The sequence below is a fragment of the Typopeltis vanoorti genome, chromosome 2 (genome assembly GCF_054136105.1).
Source record: "Typopeltis vanoorti isolate ZY-2024b chromosome 2, IOZ_Tvanoo_1.0, whole genome shotgun sequence".
Lineage (NCBI taxonomy): Eukaryota > Metazoa > Arthropoda > Arachnida > Uropygi > Thelyphonidae > Typopeltis > Typopeltis vanoorti.
The window spans coordinates 37830158-37850462 of NC_143550.1; the positions used below are offsets into that span (position 1 = coordinate 37830158).

Sequence of the window (20305 nt, forward strand, 5' to 3'; positions counted from 1 at the left end):
GAAGATTTAATCAGGAAGGAAGGTTACCTGCTACAGCAAATATTTGACGGGGATGAAACTGGGTTATTTTGGAAGCGCTTGACAAATCGAACTTACATCACGAAAGAAGAAGTGAAGCTCCCAGGACATAAGCCCATGAAAGATAGGCTTGCCTTGTTATTGGCAGAAAATGCAAGTGGAGACTTTAAACTAAAGCCACTTCTGGTCTACCACTCAGAAAATTCTTGGTGCTTCGGGAAGAAAATCATTAAGTCCAAATTGCCAGTGATGTGGAAATCCAATGCAAAAGCTTGGGTAGACCAGCAAGTTTTCAAAGATTGGATTTTTGAGGTGTTTGCCCAGAGAGTGAAGAAGTTCCTCACTGACAACAATTTGTCTTTGAAAGCACTGCTGATCCTTGACAATGCTAGTGCCCACCCTCAAGACTTAGAGGACATTCTTGAAATTGACTTTTACTTCATCAAAGTCCAGTTCTTGTCTCCAAACACGACGTCACTGATCCAACCCATGGATAAAGAAGTGATTGCGTGTTTTAAAAAACTTTACACCAAGGCTTTGTTCTCAAAGCTTTTCGACGTGACTCACTCTTCTAATAGGACACTGAAGGACTTCTGGAAGACCAAGTTCAACATTCTCCACGCCATTTCCTTTATTAAAACTGCCTGGAATAGAGTGTCACAGAGAACCATTCGTGCATCGTGGAAGAAACTCGCTCTTAATTTTTCTCAGGACAACAGTGCAGACCAAGCAGCTGGAGAATCAAAAGCAGCTGCAGCCATGCGAGAGATCATTCCTACGGCGGAGAATCTCGACATAGAAGAGGTTGATGAGGCTGACGTAGAAGAGCTTGTGGAGGATCACAATGGAGTTTGAACTGACCGTAGAAGAACTCAGAGCACTCAGCGAACAGCAAACAAAGAGAGAGAGAGAGAGAGAAAGAGAAATTTCACCTGAAGAAGAGGATGACAGGGAAAAAGGGCCGATGGCAACAGCTTCCATTAAAGAAGTTTTATATCATCATGCATCACTTCAAAACCATCTTGAAAAAGAGGGAGAGGTCCACCCTTGATCAGTTCCTCATCCATGTTCAAGCAAAGAGGAGAACAGGATAAAGAAGACTCCCTTCCAACATCTAAGGCTCAATAGATTGTATGTATTGTGTATATAATAGTGTGTAGTTTGTAATTTAGTGTATTATACAACAGCAAAATACGTAAAGTAAATAATATGGTGTATTTCTCTGTGGGTCCGACAACGAATTAATCTATTTTCCGTAGACTTATATGGAAAATATTGTCCCGCAATTCGACATTAGTTCGGCAACGGATTAGTGTCGAATTGCGAGGCACCACTGTATTAGAATGATTATAGTAGCAAGATAGTGAAGAATTATTAGTACATTAACTTCATCCAAATTACACGTTAAAATACTGCATGATTTTTTGACAGCGAAAAAAATCAAATGAAAGAACTAGAATTAAAAATGAATTATTAATGAGGGAACAACCAGTAATAATGACCCTATTTGGCTTGAGAGACAGTTCGATTCACATTGCAGGCGGATGTATTATAAGAGTGATTTTCAAGCAGCAAAACAGGCCAGAAAAGTTGCACTTTTCAAATAGAATATACTCACATCATATTGCTTGGATTAAAAATAATAATGCAACTATAACTGTCATAGAAAGCCAACTGCTGGAGAAGTACACAAAGTGCCATTAAAAGCGTGTCCTCTCATATTTCAAAATGGCTTACCGTGTGGCTTAGATAACTTTACATCTACATGGCAATATGGGATATGGAAAGCATGATAATTTATTTAAAACGATTTGGTTTAGAATGCGGTCATAATATCAACTAACTGTCTCATTGCGTAGAGGTATTGGTAACATGGAAGTGGCTGCATTAAAATGCATGTAAACCGCTAACCGCGAAGACCAACCCATCTGGGAATGGAAAATATGAAGAATATATGATAGCACAATTTGATTTGTTTTCTTTATAAGGTAATGAATTACTCCAGCGAGAAAAAATAAAATATATATTAGCCAGAATAAACAATATTAAAATCTAGTCAAAATTAATCGAAATCAGCTAGTGATTCAGAAACTTACACACTGAACCTCCTCCATTCCGACAAATTATTAATAATTATTAGAGTGTGGATAAATCGTACGACATAGTAAAAAGGAAATGATGTTGAATTCTGTGATCACCAAGATATTTCAGTTACTATAACGTTGCGATGCTGATAATTATAATGCTAACTAGCTAAATGATTCTACGCTTTTAAATATATGTAGATTTATGATAAAAATATTAAAAAGGAAAAATTAAATAAAACCAAGTATTAAAATGCTGTTTCAGTTTCATTAAAATACTAAAATGTCACGCAGGCGAGAACTCTAAGTAAAGATTAAACATTATTATGCAAAACCAAAGGTTTAGCATCGCTAGGAAAGGAATATTAATTTTATTATGAAAGAAGCGCAGCTTATAAAGTAATTCATTATCTTATATTTATCTTACGTTTGCATATTCAACAGTAATTAATCTAAAACCTTTAAATATATTAATAGTATCTTCATTTTCCCTGGCGAATTCTAATGCATAGCTTACAAGGCGTAAGCATTTTCTTTCATCTTCTTATCTCTTGAAAATAGTATTCTTGACCCCATAAAAACAAAACGATATTTGTAGGATTCCTCTCTATAGCAGCTAAAGTAGAATGATTTCGATAGACTCATGAGTTTTATATGACTCATGAGTTTTATATATGACTCATGAGCCAAAACATAACGACTACCTACCTAGTAGCATGCTAGGCCTCCTTTCGCATGATAATGCTTGCGTGCACCTGACTTGACATTGAACTCTACTAGACCACGAAAGGTGTCCTGAGGTATTCTGGACAAACTAGACAGAATAACGTCCTGGGGGTCAGCGAGTGAACGAAGCGAGATACAGGCTGATGCTGCGTTCCACATAATCCTATAAATGTTCGATATAATTCACATTATGAGGATTAGGAGGCAGGGGAGCATATCCGGCATGCTTTTCGAGCCATACTTACGAAATGCGTGCTACGAAAAACGGGTCATTGGCCTGCTGGAAGAGTTCAGATCCACTGGGTCACATTCACCATGCAGAACAATACCTAGTGCAGAAATAATAACGAAGAATTAGCGGTCAAAGTGTGTTCAATGAAGGTGAGAGCGCCCAGTGATGTCCACGAGAACAATCCCATAGGAGGATACCGTTACCATCGGTCTGTTCATGGTTAGCCGTGCAGTCTGGTTGACCAGAAACAAGCTGGGTGGTCATAATGCTTTGGCTCATCAGTGTATCTCTAAGCTTCACCAAAGTTTCGTCCAAGAGTTGAATTGCTGAATTTCAACAAGATATGTAAAACTGTTAATTAAAATTTTCCCTTTATTGTCATATAAATATGTTCCTATTATTACTATTAGAACAAATTTTAATTGTGTTATTAATATGGTTCTATTTGAAAGCGCAGGTGTAATTAAATTAAAATGAATAAATTAGATATCTCAGGTTTTTTTTTTTTTTTTGTTCTCCTTGGATATTTGGACCACGCCATGTACTTCGCGGCTTATGTTCTAATATTAGCCGGTTTTGTCTGATTTGAGGGATTAAAACGCCCTACGGTCACAGCACGAGACCGACTAACTCGCCTTCGACTGAAAAGACCTTATAAAGATTCTTAGACGGGATTCGAACCCGTCTTTCTGACCAAAGGATGCGATCGATACTGACGGAATTGTGAAGACTCCTTCAGGTGGATATAAAATGAAAAAAAAAAAACAGCGTTTTGAAGTATGGAATAGCCAAAAGTAACAGAAGAATATCTTAAATATTAAAAACATGAGTATTCTAAAACACCTAACAATTTTAAGATCTTGTTTACATAAATACAGCACAATTAACACAAACCTTTTTTTTTTTTTTTTCAGAATTTATTTTCAATGTTTTTTTTTTTTTTTTTTTTTTTTTTTTTTTTTTTTTTTATGGGACTAATTAGGTTAGGAAGCTTTGGATGCTGAAGTAACCAAAAATACTCTTTTTCTTCAATTATTTCCTCCAAATATAAAGAGAATTAGCGCAAAACTTTATTAACAGTTGGAAATATTGAACTATGACTACAACTAATAGATATGCTTTTGCCAATAATTATATTTGCACATAATCTTCTACTTAAATTGTTAAAAACAGAAACTATTGGGTTCGTACTTGCCAAAAACTGTTTAATTATAAAAAAGCCTCTAAAATCAATACAGCAATTAACAAAATATCAACCTATAAATAAAAAATAAGGTTGTGATAAAAAATAAGGTGGCGAAAAAATGCTTATTATAAAATGTAGCCACAATTAACTAAAATCTGATTCTCTTTAAATAATCAAGATAAGAGAGAAGGTAACCATATCCACAATGTTTTGTTTAATAATATTGTGCTCTTTAAGAATGGATCACGAATGACCCGTTTCTCTTGATTTTATTTTATGTGACTCCTCCGCGACAGTGTGGAAATTCGGAGCAGATTAGCAGACAGAAGAAACAAGAATCTTTCTCTGTACACTAAAGAGGATACATTTCACTTTCAGCAAGCAAGGTAGTCGCTTTATATTGAGCAACTAAAATCTAACATTCTCAGAAACATCCATGCCCCACTGAGGTTCTATAGTGAAACTTCTTGAATTGAAGAGTACCTACGCTAACTTGAATAACCACGTTAGCAGTAAAAACTCCATACATTGTACATAATAGTAAATAAGTCACAAAATATTTAGAAAACATTCTGGTTCCAATTCACATGCCTCCATAAACATGACTTTGGTTAACACACTTTTCTAGGTTTGTACCGTGAAGATGAAATCCACTATTCTTTGTTCTATTCTTTTAAATTACTGATAATGCATTGATAATAGTCTGTTATTTTCAGATTGAAATATCTGATACTTGCTGCTAATATTTACTTGTTTTTCTGAATTATCCTGTTGTGCCTAATGTATGTGGTAATTCGTAGAGACCAATAATTAAATTTTTGTGGAGTATTTTTCTGAAGATCCAGAACTCGAAGACACTGAACACTAGAGATTAAGGCGTGCATTGTGTCAGCGAATCGGATTCGGAAGAACTGCCATTATGTTTCAGCCAGTTTTTGATACGGATGGTCCTGCAATCATCAAACGCTTATTCGACCATTTTAATAGTAGAGAATCAATCGAAAAATAAATACACATAGCATTGTTTAGCCTGGTAAAATAGGGATATCAATTGAGAGATGCAAGAGCCGGTGTTAAAGAGCACATCGCTTCTGAACAGTAAATGCACAAATATTCAAAATGTATATTAAAATTAACTTATGCAATTAACTGATTCTGTTAAGTAAGTCAAATGATTCTCCTGTGGCACCAATACGATGAGGAGTAGAAACATTCATTTGCATTGTATAAAATTAATTTATTGTCCATTTACGAGGATAATGACTGTGAAGAGTATCTCGATAATGTTCTGTAGTCTGAACCATATAAATTACAAAATTTCTAGCTTAGCGTAAACCAAGTAACGGTCTTCTCTCGCCACTTCAAAACACATAATATCCTTATACATGTAACTTATGTATTCTTTTCTCATCTCTTATGTTCAACGTAGCTAGACGTTATACGAGTTTTAGAATTTCTGGTTTAATTTTATGAGGCTATCGTAGCGTTAGTAAGTGCACTGGAGAAAGTAATAGCGTGTCCAACACGGGCACAAAAGAAACACCAGATATTATGCATCGGGGTTTTAAAAAGCATGCGTTTTATGTAACGACTTATGTGTGAATTCTCAGACAAACGAAGTAACTATTTTTCGGGCTTTTAAAGGATAAAAAAAATCAAAAACAGAATTCAGACAGCAATCTTCCACCACTCATACGATAATAATTTGTGTTTCAAATAGAGAAAGAAACTATTCATGTAAGAATGAATAAACATATCTGCTACAAAACTTTAGCAAATTTTTACACTTTGATGAGTCATAAAAATCGAAATATTTACGATATCCGTAAAATATTTTCATCATTCGCATCCATGTAAAATTAAGTTAAGTGAATTTTTTTACTACTGTCCTCTGATGACGAGGTTGTGTACTAAAATTAATTGTTTCGCTCTTGGAACTCTTTGTGTGATTAAAACGGTTTAAGTTGTAGGTCTATTGGGAAAAAATAAATAAAAACAGCGAGAAGAACTTGTCTGATGTTTTTAGTGAAGGAAAGATAGGTAAGAAAGACAGAAAGAGAACATTCAGCATGGTACAACTTCATTATTTTTGTACAGATAGCCATAGCACCGAACATGATTAATGGTCCACACAAACGTTTGTGATCACAAAGCTTATAAGATCTGAAAAGATAATCTTGTCTGAGAAAGATTTATCGCCCAGATATTCTTATTTCCACAAAGAGAACAATAAGAAACAAATGCCAGCCGTATGATTTTCCAACATTGTAAGGCTATAAGACATTTATGAAAATACCTTTGGAATTTTATTTCTGTAGTAGCTTGGCAAAAAGAAATACTGCACATTACTGAACTATCGCTACTGGGATGGAGTGAGTGATAGTGATCATTGGAATGAAAAATAATCCATTCCAAAATCCGAGAGTCATATTTCGAAATAAGAACTCATTTAGAATTTTCATTTAAAGATGCTGTCTGACACTATTCAAGCAATATAATATTCTATTACTCAAATTCGAAAAAAAAAGTAACGAAACAAAATCAAAACACCTAGAGAGTTGCACGCGCTTAATTTTAGAGATGTCACGTAAGCGGAATCGATAATTATTTCACGTGACGATCACGCATCCACTTACATTTCTATGGAATCGTATTTTCAGATTCTTTAGAATATTAAAAATTTAGTGGAAAAGAAGTCAGAAAAATGCGATTTCCTAATATTAGGCAATAAGGATGAAATAAACATGCACGTGTTCAATCTATTATGACGTAGTATCGTGAAGAGGATATTATAAGTAATACGCATGAAGGAAACAAATTTTTAAACATACCAACAAGAGTATGTGGCAGTGATTATACAGAACTGTATAATATCAATGGTTAACAATAGTTTATAATACGGTATTCCTTAGTAATCTATCCTCATTAACTTCATCAAAGCAGTCGGTTTATCCTACTGCTCCCATTCAGAACCAACACATCCCTTCGTAAAAGATAACTGACACAATTTCATTTTTTTTTAAATTCTTGTAATGATACATCAAGAGTTTTAGGGTTCCTTTGAGGATGCTCCAAGATTCACATTTTGTTTGGTTTACTTCAAACAGTAATGGATTTATATTGATATGGAATGCAATTTTGACAATTTTTAAAATGTATTGATAATTTTGTGAAAAAAAATCCAAAAATTATTGCGAAAAATAAATTATGTTCGCCATTCTTTACAGCATCATTAAAAAGATTATGCCAGAAAACACAATCCTTAACTCAAGCATGATATTAAGGTGCTTTAATTTCGTTTTTAAAAATGAAGTTTTCGGTGTAAAAAAAGGCAATATTTTGATGATAATTAGGATAATTAAGAATAATTTGAGGATAATTAAGAATACGGAAAAGCACGTATAACATTCAATAATACTTTATATAAATAAATCTAAAATGCAATAAAAATGATTGATTCTTTTTAAATTACAGACGGATAAACACAATTGCATATATTTCTAATATTATGATGAAATGATTGATATTCGACGCACAAAATCTATATATTTATCCATCTTTTATTTTTCATGATGCAGTAAGTTTTACTTAGTCTGAGCGTGCACTCAGAATCGAGTTTTTGTCCAGTATCGAACAAAGTAGGCACAGCATAGTAAGCATTATCAATTAGCACAGCTCTGTTTATACTATACATTAAAAAAAAGAAAAAAAAGAAAAAAGAAAGAAATGAAAATATAGACTGGCAAATCCGTAAGATATTAGCTCATTTAAATAAAGCCACAATTATTGTGGCTTTATTTAATAGCACACACAAAAAAGCCACAATTATTTAATAGCACACACATGTTTGCGATAAAGCGAAATCTATCCTTTTGCTTACGAATTAATATGGTCATAGACAACACAACAAACGCATGTTGTTATTATTATTATTATGAAAATTTGCTATTACATAACACATTTTGCATCTCATCATTTCCTGCTGTTTCTGATGTTTACAGAACTACAATCTTCCCACACCGACTAAGAGTTTTTCATAATGTAAGAGCCTTTAGATGCTGGCGAATCGATGGATAAAGCTCTTCGGTTTAGCATTGTACTGTAGGGATGCTTCCGCAAAGTAGAATACTCAATAAAGTTCACAAATTACTCGCTCATATGCAACGGAAATACAATTACAGCAATTTTATAGTCGTTCAATATGTATCCCGATCCTTAAGTGCATCTTTTAAACTTTGATTTTAAGGATCATAATTCTTCCACTTAAAAAGGTGATATTTGAATTTAATGCCATTTAATACACATCAGCATCACCGAAGAATTGCTACAATCCAATTTTGCATCAATTTTCAAAGCGAATATCAAATCACACAGACCTATGTAACATAAGGTGGACTATTCAATTCATCGAAGTCAAAACCCTCAAGCAGAAACTTGAACTCTGAGCGATCCCAGCGCCATCTATAAAGTAAAATGTCTTCATCATATCCATTATCTAAACTGTTTCATCTGAATCGCACGCTGTATGACTGATTTTTTTTGACACTTGTATATACATTCATGTATATACAGTCCAGAAATACAGTCATTTGACTGTAAATGTAAAAGAAATGGTAGCGATTTAATTAAAGGTTAGCGAGAAAATCATTTAAAATCAGCCTCAAGTGTGTACTAGCCCACCAATGAAATGATTTCTTAATATTAAAGAATAATTAAAAATCCTGCATTTACGTGGCAAATATTAGCAAAAATATTCGAGTGAAGGACTGATTTCAGACAAATTTAAATATAAATTGATTTATTTACAGAATCTTATGAAAATTAGGCCCAATTAGTTTTATTCCCTGAAGGGGTAGAGAATTCAATCCTTCAATGAATACCAGTGAGGTGATTTGTCGCAATTATTCCGATGATTAAAATCTTCTTTGCTCACCTCCAGGGAAAATTTGTACATTATTTACCAATAACTGCGTTTTCTCATCGCTTAATTAACGTAAAACGTCCATCTATTAAAATTAAAGTGATTAATTCACTAAATATAATTCATGCATAAAATAAATGCAAAATATTTATTTAATGCATATTTATAAGGCACCTTTTCTTATCTTTCCATGGATTCTTAGAAAACGTTAACCTACATGCGTGTTAAAAAAAAAGGCTTCAGAGTTTTCAAAGAAATCGAGGTAAAATTCTATGTTAGGTAAAAGTTTCAAAACAACTATTATAAAGTAAAATGTAGCGAAATATTATTTATGAATTGATTTAATTTGATCAACAATGTCTATTAAACTCGCTAGAGACTACTAAATAATAGAATGGCAATACAATATAAACGAAAACAAATATTAAACAAAACAGCAGTAATTAAAAACAATTTCATTAAAATGCGATTAGTCAAGGTTAATTTTTAGTTAGTAGATTAAAATACTACTCCTTACTTTTCTAGAACTAAATATCTGTTCTATTTATTAGAGTTTACAAATAACATACACATGCTGCAAAAAAGCGACTAATTTATAAATGTGCTGTGTCATGGGAATATAATAACAAATGTATTTCATATGAGTGGTGGCGCTTGTGTGCCACAAAATTTCGTTTTTCATCAAAAAGTATATAATCGTCTGCAATAAATCATGTTCTTCTGGAGATAATTACACAATGAAATTCATCCAAAATTGTTATAAATACAGGAACTATTTCGATTTATTTTCTTTATAAATGATGGTTCTTATTCTCTTATATTTTATATTTAAGCTAACATTGGACGAACTATTTTCTAATCGATTTTAAGCGAGGAAATTAAATGTTTTTTTTTAAAGACTCCAACAGATAAAAATAATTCTACCGTCTTTAGTTATTAATGAAGATTTAGAAATCAAAGGAATTACTCTTTTATATCAAAAGAGAATTAAAAGAATATTATCAACAATGCAATATTTAAATACATAAAAACAGTTTTGAATGGAAGTACAAAGCTGAACACTGTACCAAAACTTATCTAAAAATTGTTGCAGAACCGAGACATCCCAGATATCTCAGGGCCATGTGTTTACGTCTGTCTCTCAGAGTGTGACACTACACTCCGTTTTTCCGATAACGTAGCGACAAAGTTTGAGGTCAGTTTACGAAGAACACCGTTTCCAACTAAGTGCGGAATGGATAAAGTATCCGAAAGAACCTACCTGGACATGTACGGCACACCTTCTCTCCCTACATGAGAACGCAGTGGGTCAACAGGCGCCCTGGACGTTCTTGTTTCTAGCAGCTGACAAACCACACAACACTTGGCAGTTTTCCCGCGCGCGACTGGTAGCTCCCTGTGCTTTTACTCTCTCTCTCTCTCAGCTTAACACTGAAGGACTTCTCACTTTTCGTCTGGCTGCAGTGAAGAACGTTGCCAGCAAGCGCCTCGGAGCATGCGCAGGATGAAAGCCAATTTCTCTCGTCGTACGAGCGACCGCTACTGGGTTAGTGGTGCCGCAACAAAATATTTGTGTGTACACGCTTGGCAGGATACTAAGTAATAAGCTATTTACCAAGCAGAGAACTTGTCACTTGGTCCTTTCTACCGGGTGGAGGTGGAGACTGAATCTAGTCTCAAATCCGCTACTGGATTTCAACTTCCTCTTCTTCCCCCGCCCCTCCTCCCCCTCCCCTCATACGAACCTGTCTAAAATCTTGATTTACAAGATAACTCCTAGCTACGTATTACACTCAGAAGTGGTTCTTCTGTAGATATCATTTTCTTCTTTCGTATAACATCTTTTACCTCATCAAAACAAGAGCGAGTCGTAAGCTTACTGGGTAACGTCACACCTAGGAACACGCGACAGTCCCCACTGTCTTTGGCATGCGTTTTCCATTACCGTTTCTCACATGCAAGAAGCGAAGCGATTTGCTTATTAGAGAGAGCTCTCAAGTTGACTTAAGTTGGTTTTTCACTCTTTCTTCAAAATAGAACTGTGCAGCCTAACACTCAAACTGGATGTATTTTCGTACAAATGTAGGTTGTTGTTGTTGTTTTTTTTTCGGGTGAGAAAGACACTGTCTGGAAATTATGAGGGGTTCTAACTATTCGCAAACAACTTCGATGATGAGGTAGAAAATAAAAAAGATGAGGAGAAAGAGAGAGAAAGGCAGAGACTGTAACACACCGATTCTTAACCATTTAATTTTATTCCCTCTTTACGACTTTCAGCTTTCCTTTGATTTTTTTAAGTTTTAAGTGTTTTCATTTTTTTTTATATATCAAACGATTATTAGTATTCATATGGCCAAATACCCAATTGTACATTCTACATTGAATTATATAAATAAATATATTTAAGCATCTCGCAGCTTGAAAAATATACAATAAAACAAATGATAATAATGTTTAAAAGGAATAATAAAATAATAATATTTTAAAAAAATTATTAAATTTAATAATGATTATCATCAATAAGCACCTGTAGAATAATTAAAATAAAAAAGAACAACACTAGATATAATCAAGAATTTGCCTCTCAAGTCAGAAAAATACGGTAAAAAGCAAATGCGAAGAATGAGTACAATAATATGATCATTATTAATTATAGGAATAATTAGAATAATAAATCAAAAATGAAAAAATTTGAACTACCTTATGATATATCAAAGAATCAAAGACTTGATCAGAAAAATAAACTAAATACCGTTGGAAGTAAAACTAAATTAGGACCGAAAACCAACAGAGTAATAGGGTCGAATCCCACTATATGTATGGATATTTTAACTGTTTTTAGCTGTTAGAAGAGATCGCCGCTGGATATATTACGGATGATAAACGGTAGGTTTAGAACCTGGCGTGTATGAAATTCACAGAAATAAATATATAATAAATATATATATATATATATATATATATATATATATAATGAAAAATCGTTTTTTGTTAATGTGACATAGTTGCATTTAGTTTAATTTCCTATGTATGTTAAATATCAACACCGTCTAATGGCAAAGCCACTTTAGAACTGTTGTTATTCACGATTTGGAAAAGTGCATAGATACCTTTGAGAAATTCACCTTTGTGAATTCCAAATCTCAAATTAGAGATTTGGAATTCACACAAAAAATATCTATTAAAATAAACTTACTGAATTTGAATAGAATACTATTCCACAAAATCCAGCAACGTGGAAAACATAAACCAAACAACTTAAACAGACCAACGATGGGCTCTGAGGGAAAAATTGAATAAGGATTCTCTTGTTGGATCTACCTCAAAGGATTCATGGACAGCTTGCTACGGGGAGGGGGGGGGTTTAGTATCTCCTTATTTTGAGGGGATTCAAATATGCGTGTCTAACGGCATAGAGTTTATTCTTCTACAATGAAAGCTCATGATGATTAAGCTTGTTTTGTTTCCAAGAGGAAAGATTTCCTCAGTTCATCTTGTGGTCACAAAAATTTAAGCCTTCAAAAAACTCAAATACAAGTTAGACATTGTCCAACGTGTACTTTTTTTTTGTTTTATTCCATTTATTATTTATTATTTCTGCTGAAAAATATTTCTCACAGTTTTGTCGTCAGTTAAATCTGTGTCACCAGAAACCATTCGGCGACATCAAATACTTTAGTTAAATGGATGAAAAGCACGAAATCAGAATTGAACTTAAGTCTAATGAATAGAGATTTTAAACATTTCTTTCGTTTTAATTTCAGATTATTAACGATTGATAATTTCTACTTAATAACATCATATAAACTACATAAATTAGTGCAGAAAGAAATAGGTTATTCGGAGCCGATTTCACTGGCAGAGTGGATAACACATTCGCTCACTTACCACGACTGCAGATTAGTGTGGAATCCCAATATAGTAAATACATTTGTAATGTTTTCAGATGGTTGTAGACCACCGATATAACATTATTAAATATCATCGTTCGATATGACCAACATTCCGATTAAAGACAGTCCCAAGTGTCTTGAGAAAGTATCACTTGTTCTCTAGAATAGGGTTTCTGGATTATCGAACTCTGAGCCTGCCCTAAGGGTTTTGGTATTGTTTTCAACCTTCCATGGGCGGAATTATCATTAAAACTGGATGTTATATTAAAAGTATATTTCACATTAAAATATGCATAACTGAATGAAATCTTGGAAAATATCACCCCACAAAACTATTGATATTGCTGCCAAAACTAATGTTAACTATTAATTAATTATTATCCTGAGCTAATGACTGCAGCAGAGCTAAACAATGACTAATTTGAAGGGGAAATTATGCAGTTTCAGTTCATGTAATTCGAGACTCAGATATTTCTTCAAATTTAATTGGTTTAGCGAAATAATCGATGAAACTGTTATCAATTTCGCGTATTTTTATTAATTAAAGATTAAGCTCCATAATTTAATTATCAAAACGTTTTTGATAAGATTTTGTCACAAAGATACGTACATGCACGATACGTTGCGGCTTGGTTGGCCGACTTAGCTATCCGCTCTCGAATCAACAGACTGCGAGTTCAATTCTCGTCGTGGACAGTCGTCTTTAGGTTGGAAGTGTATTTCATCGACATTTTTTCTCGAAACTTTCATATAGTGAATGAACATAAAATCGTACAAAGGCTACATTTCTTTAAAATCAATTGGAATCGTCAGTGTCAAAAAAGTGCGACTTTATGAGTAGGTTTGAATGCAACTTCAGGGTTGTATGTTCTGTTTGACGAAGATTTTCAAAGTATAATATTCAAGTTACGTTCAAGATGAATCCATGTTTAAAAGCTGAGTAAAGGTTGAACTAATTTTTGCTGTATCCATTCACTTTCTTTCTTCAACAAATGCTCATTTTAATATGGATTTATTCGCCATTTCTTTTTTAGATAAGCCTATTTTTTATGAAGAATATGCTTTAAAAATCTAATGAAGTGAGCAGGCTTAATTCGTAAAAAAAGTAAAAGACAACTTTTAATGTTCTAATGGAATGTACAAGGATCAAAGTCTGTTACCTTAAGGAGAACTGAATTTCTTCAATAGTGCTAATGATACTCTCAAGGACTTTGTTGAGATTTAAGGATTATACTGCCATACAATGAAGATATTGTCTTCAAAAGACTCAATTCATGTTCTTAAGCATCTCTCCAAAGAGTCGTTCGCAAAGCGTTGAGAATTCTTCAAGGGCGTCGATATTTCATTATTGAAACAAATCCAATTAAATTTAAAATTATGATGAATGAAAGACTGATTAAAATCAGAAAAACAACTGAATGATGCCTTGTTCTTCCCAATTTATAGAAAACTCATATAGAAGCATATGCTTAAAGCATCCGCTTTTTATGATTCTTCATAGAAAATAGGGATTATTTTACCAACAAAGAGGTAACCTGTAATAAAAGGCAAAAACTTGTTTACAGAAGAACGGACATTATGAAAGACAGTAAAATGGTGGACGTCATTAAAATTATATCCAACAGTCTTAACTGGGATAAGTTCAGACATTTTTCAAAAGATGACATACATTGCCATTTATTGACAAGAAGCGTATTCACTAACACTACAGTAGTTTTCAAACTCTACAATACTCGAGATGCATTCACACGCTTTCCTAAGCGAATATCTATTTCTAAGAAAAATCAAAGGCTACTTCATGTGAAAAAAGGCCTAGCGTTAATAAAAGAATAGCGCATAGTTAAGAAAAGAACAACATACTGGGAGTTTACTAGAGATAAGAGAAAAAATCATGAAAATTATACACCGCTTGGAGAGAAGTCAACGGAACACCCCCATGGGTAAGGTGCATTGTGGTATATAACGAGTCATGGGTTTGTAGTCGGTACAAATTGGAAGAAAATGATGCTCCCAAGTCAGTGCAACTGTCCGAATGAAATAGCCACGAGAAGGGTACTGACAGAGTTTGAAAGAGCCGTTGTGATAGGATGCCATGTTGGAGACCTAACTGTTTGGTAAATTATCGACAAATTGAACCATCTAGGTCAACAAGCAATGATACGTTGCTCAGGTGGAAGCGCAGGGAGTCAACTACAAGTGCTACCGGCAGTGGACGACCGATCACATTCACTGAATGTAACAATAAGGTGCTACGAAGGATAATATGTAAAAACTATTATTAGTTTCTAATAGTAACTCTTTACTAGTTATTCGTCGGCCGACACGTTGAATGAAGAGTTCCTGGCATTGGCAGATATACGAATCTGCACAAAAACATTCAGAACCGAGGGTCACAACATTGGGTTTCATGGTAGGACTGTAATATGCAAGCCACACATTACCCGACCCAACAACACTGATAACGTGGTTCTCTTTGTACCACGTCTTCAGTGGTAAAGAGCGGAACGTGGAAGATTGGAAAGCCGTGTCATGGAACGACGAATCACTCTACACCTTCCACCGAGCAGATGGGCGGGTGTGGCGGATGTCCGGTAGCCCTCTCTTACCAGCGTGACCCCAACTGTGAAATTCGAAGGTAGAGGTTTGAAGGTAATGTCCTGTTTTTCCTGTTTTGGTTTCAGAACTCTGTTTGTGGTGCCACGAACAGTGAACTCGGATTTGAACATTCTGGAATATTGCAATGCTTTGTATTGTGTGGCGTTTCTACGGAACTGGCCATTATCTCTTTCAGCAGGACAATGCAGCGGTTTGTGCACATGAACGTCACCATACTCAAGTGTGGTGAAATCTAACTTCCACAGAGCCCTGATCAACCTCATTGAGCATCTGTAGGATGAACTGGAGCGTCGGGTGAGGTCAAGGGAAGTCGTTCCCATTACAGTTTAGGACTTCATTACATGCCTACAGGAAGAATGGTCCAAAATTCCCATTGATCGCTATCGCACGCTTGTAGAAAGTATGCCTCGTAGGATTGCTCCAGCCATCTCAGCTAAAGGTCTTACAGCTTATTAAAGTGGGCTCCATGGTTGTTTGTTCATACTATGGTGTCCGTTGACGTCTTTTAAAGCAGTGTATAAAAACACGGTCTTGTATCTCGTACTTGTTTTGGCTCTAATTTGCGTAGTCTGTTCAAATTTGTTTTCTATTTTACAATGTAATACGGGAATTCATCAAGAAATTAAGACTGCTATGAAATTCTCTAGTAAAATATGATCAAATCCAAGCCATCGAATCTACTCATTTTGATTTTATACAAAGGTCAGTTTGCTAAACTGAAATTGGTTTTGCATACGGTCTGGGACATTATCTGAATTGTATGGAAATCAGCCAATGATAAATCTCTTTAATAAAAATTTATACGAACGTTAATATAAATATTTACATCTGCAATTGGTAAACATTTTAACAGAACCACAATCGAACGATTCGATTGCTTGATAATCGAATCGTCCGATTCGATTATCAAGCAATCTTCAGTGCCATTTGGTTATTATGAAGCATAAAAAGCTGATTTCGGAGAAAAAAAAAATAAAACACTCGCGATTAAGAAGATTCTGAATGCAGTACGATCGTTGGCGTCAAAATAATAGGTGATAGTATTATGTAAACGACGTGCAACTCATACTGTAGATGTGCAGCTTACCAATAACGATTTACTAATAATAGTCCACAATAAATATTCAAGCAACGACACGCATCAGGGATAGATAATTGCCGGCCTGGTTGGCCGAGTTAGCGTATCCGCTCTCCAGCCAGAGGCTGCGGGTTCGAATCCCGCCGTGGGCATGGATGTTTGTGATTGTCTGTGAAAATACTAGTGGTGTTGGTTGGCGGTAGATGGCGTTGGTGTAGTTGCAGTTAGTTATAGTTGGTAGATTGAGTGGTGGAGACAGAGAGTTGTAAAGTAGGCCCTCCCTCGATGAGTCTTGGGACTCCCTGGAGGTGTCACGTAATTATAATAATTATAATAATGTTTGTTGATTTTTTGGAACAAAAGATGGTGACGAACATTAGTACTATCGGATAGATAGACAACAGTACGTTCACACGTCAACTGTGATCGGCAATACAATAACTATTGAGAGACAGCCAATTTTAGAGTCATCTTGGAAAGGCATTCATCCAGCAGTGGATTAACAATGGCTGACGATAATGCTGAAAGGAAAGTGAATTAAGGTCCTTTTTGTATACGTTCTTCAAGTTGGAATGTTTGAGGTTTGTTAAAGGAGCAAAAAAAAAAAAAAACGGAGTACTCTCATCGACAAAATTATACAATTGGTCGATTGGTAGAGCCTCTGCTACTAATGGCTCACGAAGAAAGTTAAGCAAGCTTGAGCGCGGTTAGTAGTTGGAAGGGGTTCAATCGTTCGATGCTGTTGGAACACTCTCCCTCGATGAGTCTTTGGACTCCCTGGAGGTGTCACATAATAATAATAATTATTATTATTAGGCAATGAGAGAAGGTAATTTATGTATAGAGGAAAGATGGTAGGTTACAAAACAAAGTCCTGGGAATCTTCTGCATTGGAAAGGAACTCTGACAAGAGGAAACCATCTACCATGATGAGCAGTAATCGACCATAGAGAAAAAGATTATTCAGTTACAGAGAGGAGAGGGAGAAGGTAAACCAGGGTGGTAGTTTATAGAGAAACTATATACATTTTCCAAACCTTTTCATGACATATAGCCAGAGGTTGATTAGGAGATCTGCCGTGGATATACAGTGAGAGTATCCATACTAGAACTTAGAAATTAACTCAGGGGTCTCCAAGTATTGGTGAAGCTGACAGTTCATGACTCACTCCATTATTTTAGGAAGGAGTGATGTACGGCTGTCAGTTTGACGGCAAACGTTTATCTTTCTCTTTTGAAAAAGGCTGAAGAATTACATCCATGTGCTGGGATGCTGAGTATAAAATAGTATACAGAAGTTATAAGGCAGGTGTTATTTCTGGAGCGCAACTTTTGAGTACAGCTGGAAACACGACAACAGGAACAATACATTTTTGATATGTAGATTATTTAAGGTTCTTCTGATGCCTATCTGGAGAAAGCAGTGCACTGTTTCTGGTAAAGAAGGTGATCATATACGCAAGAAGAAGAAGAAGAAGAACGATGCCACAGGATTAACTTTAACATGAACTGTTGCTGTAGAAAACATCTGAATGAGAAAGAGGTGAGACGAGGTAAGAAAGCACAGCTCTCTAGAAGTTGTAGTCGATAATTTTTACGAGGGGACAGAAGGCAAGACTGCTATTTATACAGGAGGGAAGTTTTCTGCATTAAACTTTCATAGTCATACTTGAATTTGTTGATGGTTGTTTTGCATTAGTTACATGCTGTAGCCTAGGAAAGCGTGAAATTCTTCGGTTAAACTTGCGGTATGTTAAAATTCTTTCTCTTGTTTTTAAAAACTTATTACCTATGACTATTTCAAAAACTATGACTTGGATAGTAGATGAGATATAGACGCCATCATTGTATGTACACCTCCAGGGAGTCCAAAGACTCATCGAGGGAGGGTACATACTCTACAACTCTGTCTCCACCACTTATTCCCCCAACTACACCAACGCCATCTACTGACCACCACTAGTATTTTCACAGAATCACAAACATCCATGCCCACGGCGGGATTCGAACACGCAGCCTTTTGGCTGGAGAGCGGATACGCTAACCACTCGGCCAACCAGGTCGGCTAATCAAATAGTTATTCACACATGTGACGTCATTTCGACGTCACTCGCGCACTTTATTGGATTTTGGGAGTGAAGCATTCTGTTCGAAAGAGGTGATAGGGTCGCAGATGCACTTTCCATAAAGAGTTAGTGGGACAATCACAAACATCCATGACCCTGGCGGGATTCGAACCGGCAGCCTCTTGGGTGGAGAGCGGATAAGCTAACAACTCAGCCAATCAGGCCAGCGCTCAGAAAGTAAGTAGTAAAATCCGCATTTCTTTTCAATGCTGCGTAAACCTCCATTTCAGTGGCTTTGCCTTTATAAAAATCAAAATAAGACGTTTCTGTAACGGTACTATATTAAAATCTTTGGAATCGCTTGTGCATTCATTTGCGTAACAGTAAACAGAGAGACCTCTGGTACTGAAGAATTTAGATCCATGAACAGTTTTGTAATGCGTGCCCGATCTCGCTATATTCATTTAAAATAACTCACATGGATATGTCAAATTTGCATTTTTATAGAGAACGGCCCACAGAGATTTAGATGTGCTTACTTTCAGCATATAACAGTAATCTTAGTCAAAAGTGCGGAATACTCAAACCAAAAATTTCTGTCCATAAATCTTCTCTGTAAACTGTCAAAATATATTCTACGGCACAATTTTCTTATAAAGGCGAAAACACCCTTTGAAGCATGAGAATGGCTATCAGTTGAAAGTGGCTCCGTCTACTCAAAATATGCCATATGAGTCATTGTTTCTGGTGGTGATGTTCATGAATAGCAATTTAGAGAAGAGACTCAAAGAAATTCATGTATTGTGGAACGCAGATGTTTTTAAATTTTTTTTGCTGCAATCCTCGGTACATTTAAGTGACGAAGGAATAATGAGAACGGTTACTAAGGTTACTAATGCTGTAAAAAGTTTGTAATTTCAGTTAATTTCCACATGAAAATTAGCTAAACATTTACGGAGTATAATTACGAATAAAATAACTATGTATTCAACTTGTTACATTTCATCAAGATTATTTGAAATTTCTAATAATGACCAAAAGAAACAATTGTCAATTAAACTTGTCTATACATAATATCAAATTATAATTATACGTTATTTTGACCATTATATAAATTCAATAACACACACACACACACACACACACACACACACACACACACACACACACACACACACACACACACACACACACACACACACACACACACACAGTGATATTTCTTAGAGGTCTCTATGTTCTTTTAATTCTTTGACTTACCGAATTCCAATTCCTTTGATGAAATTCTTTGTTCTAGAAGTATCGGAGATAAAATGTAAGAAAGAACAAACATACTTCCGCAATGTTATCTTGTCTTTTATCTGCTCGGTTTGTTTTCTTTTAGGAGTTTTTTCTGTTCGAGTGAACTATTTAAACACCAGAACTTTTACAGTTGAAATAATTCTACATTGAACATGAGGAGGTTCCGAAGAATTTCTTGTAGTT

The 20305-nt window shown here is 35.0% G+C and overlaps 1 protein-coding gene across 2 annotated transcripts in view; it reads right to left on the reverse strand.

Annotated features, from left to right (window-relative positions):
- LOC150108930 (uncharacterized) overlaps positions 1-10569 on the reverse strand; it is a 149121-nt gene extending 138552 nt beyond the window's left edge. For both annotated transcript variants that reach the window (XM_090404370.1, XM_090404379.1), the window contains exon 1: positions 10429-10569. The gene's annotated coding sequence lies outside the window, so the exon portion shown is untranslated. The remainder of the gene's footprint in view (positions 1-10428) is intronic.
- Between the last annotated feature and the right edge of the window lie 9736 nt (positions 10570-20305).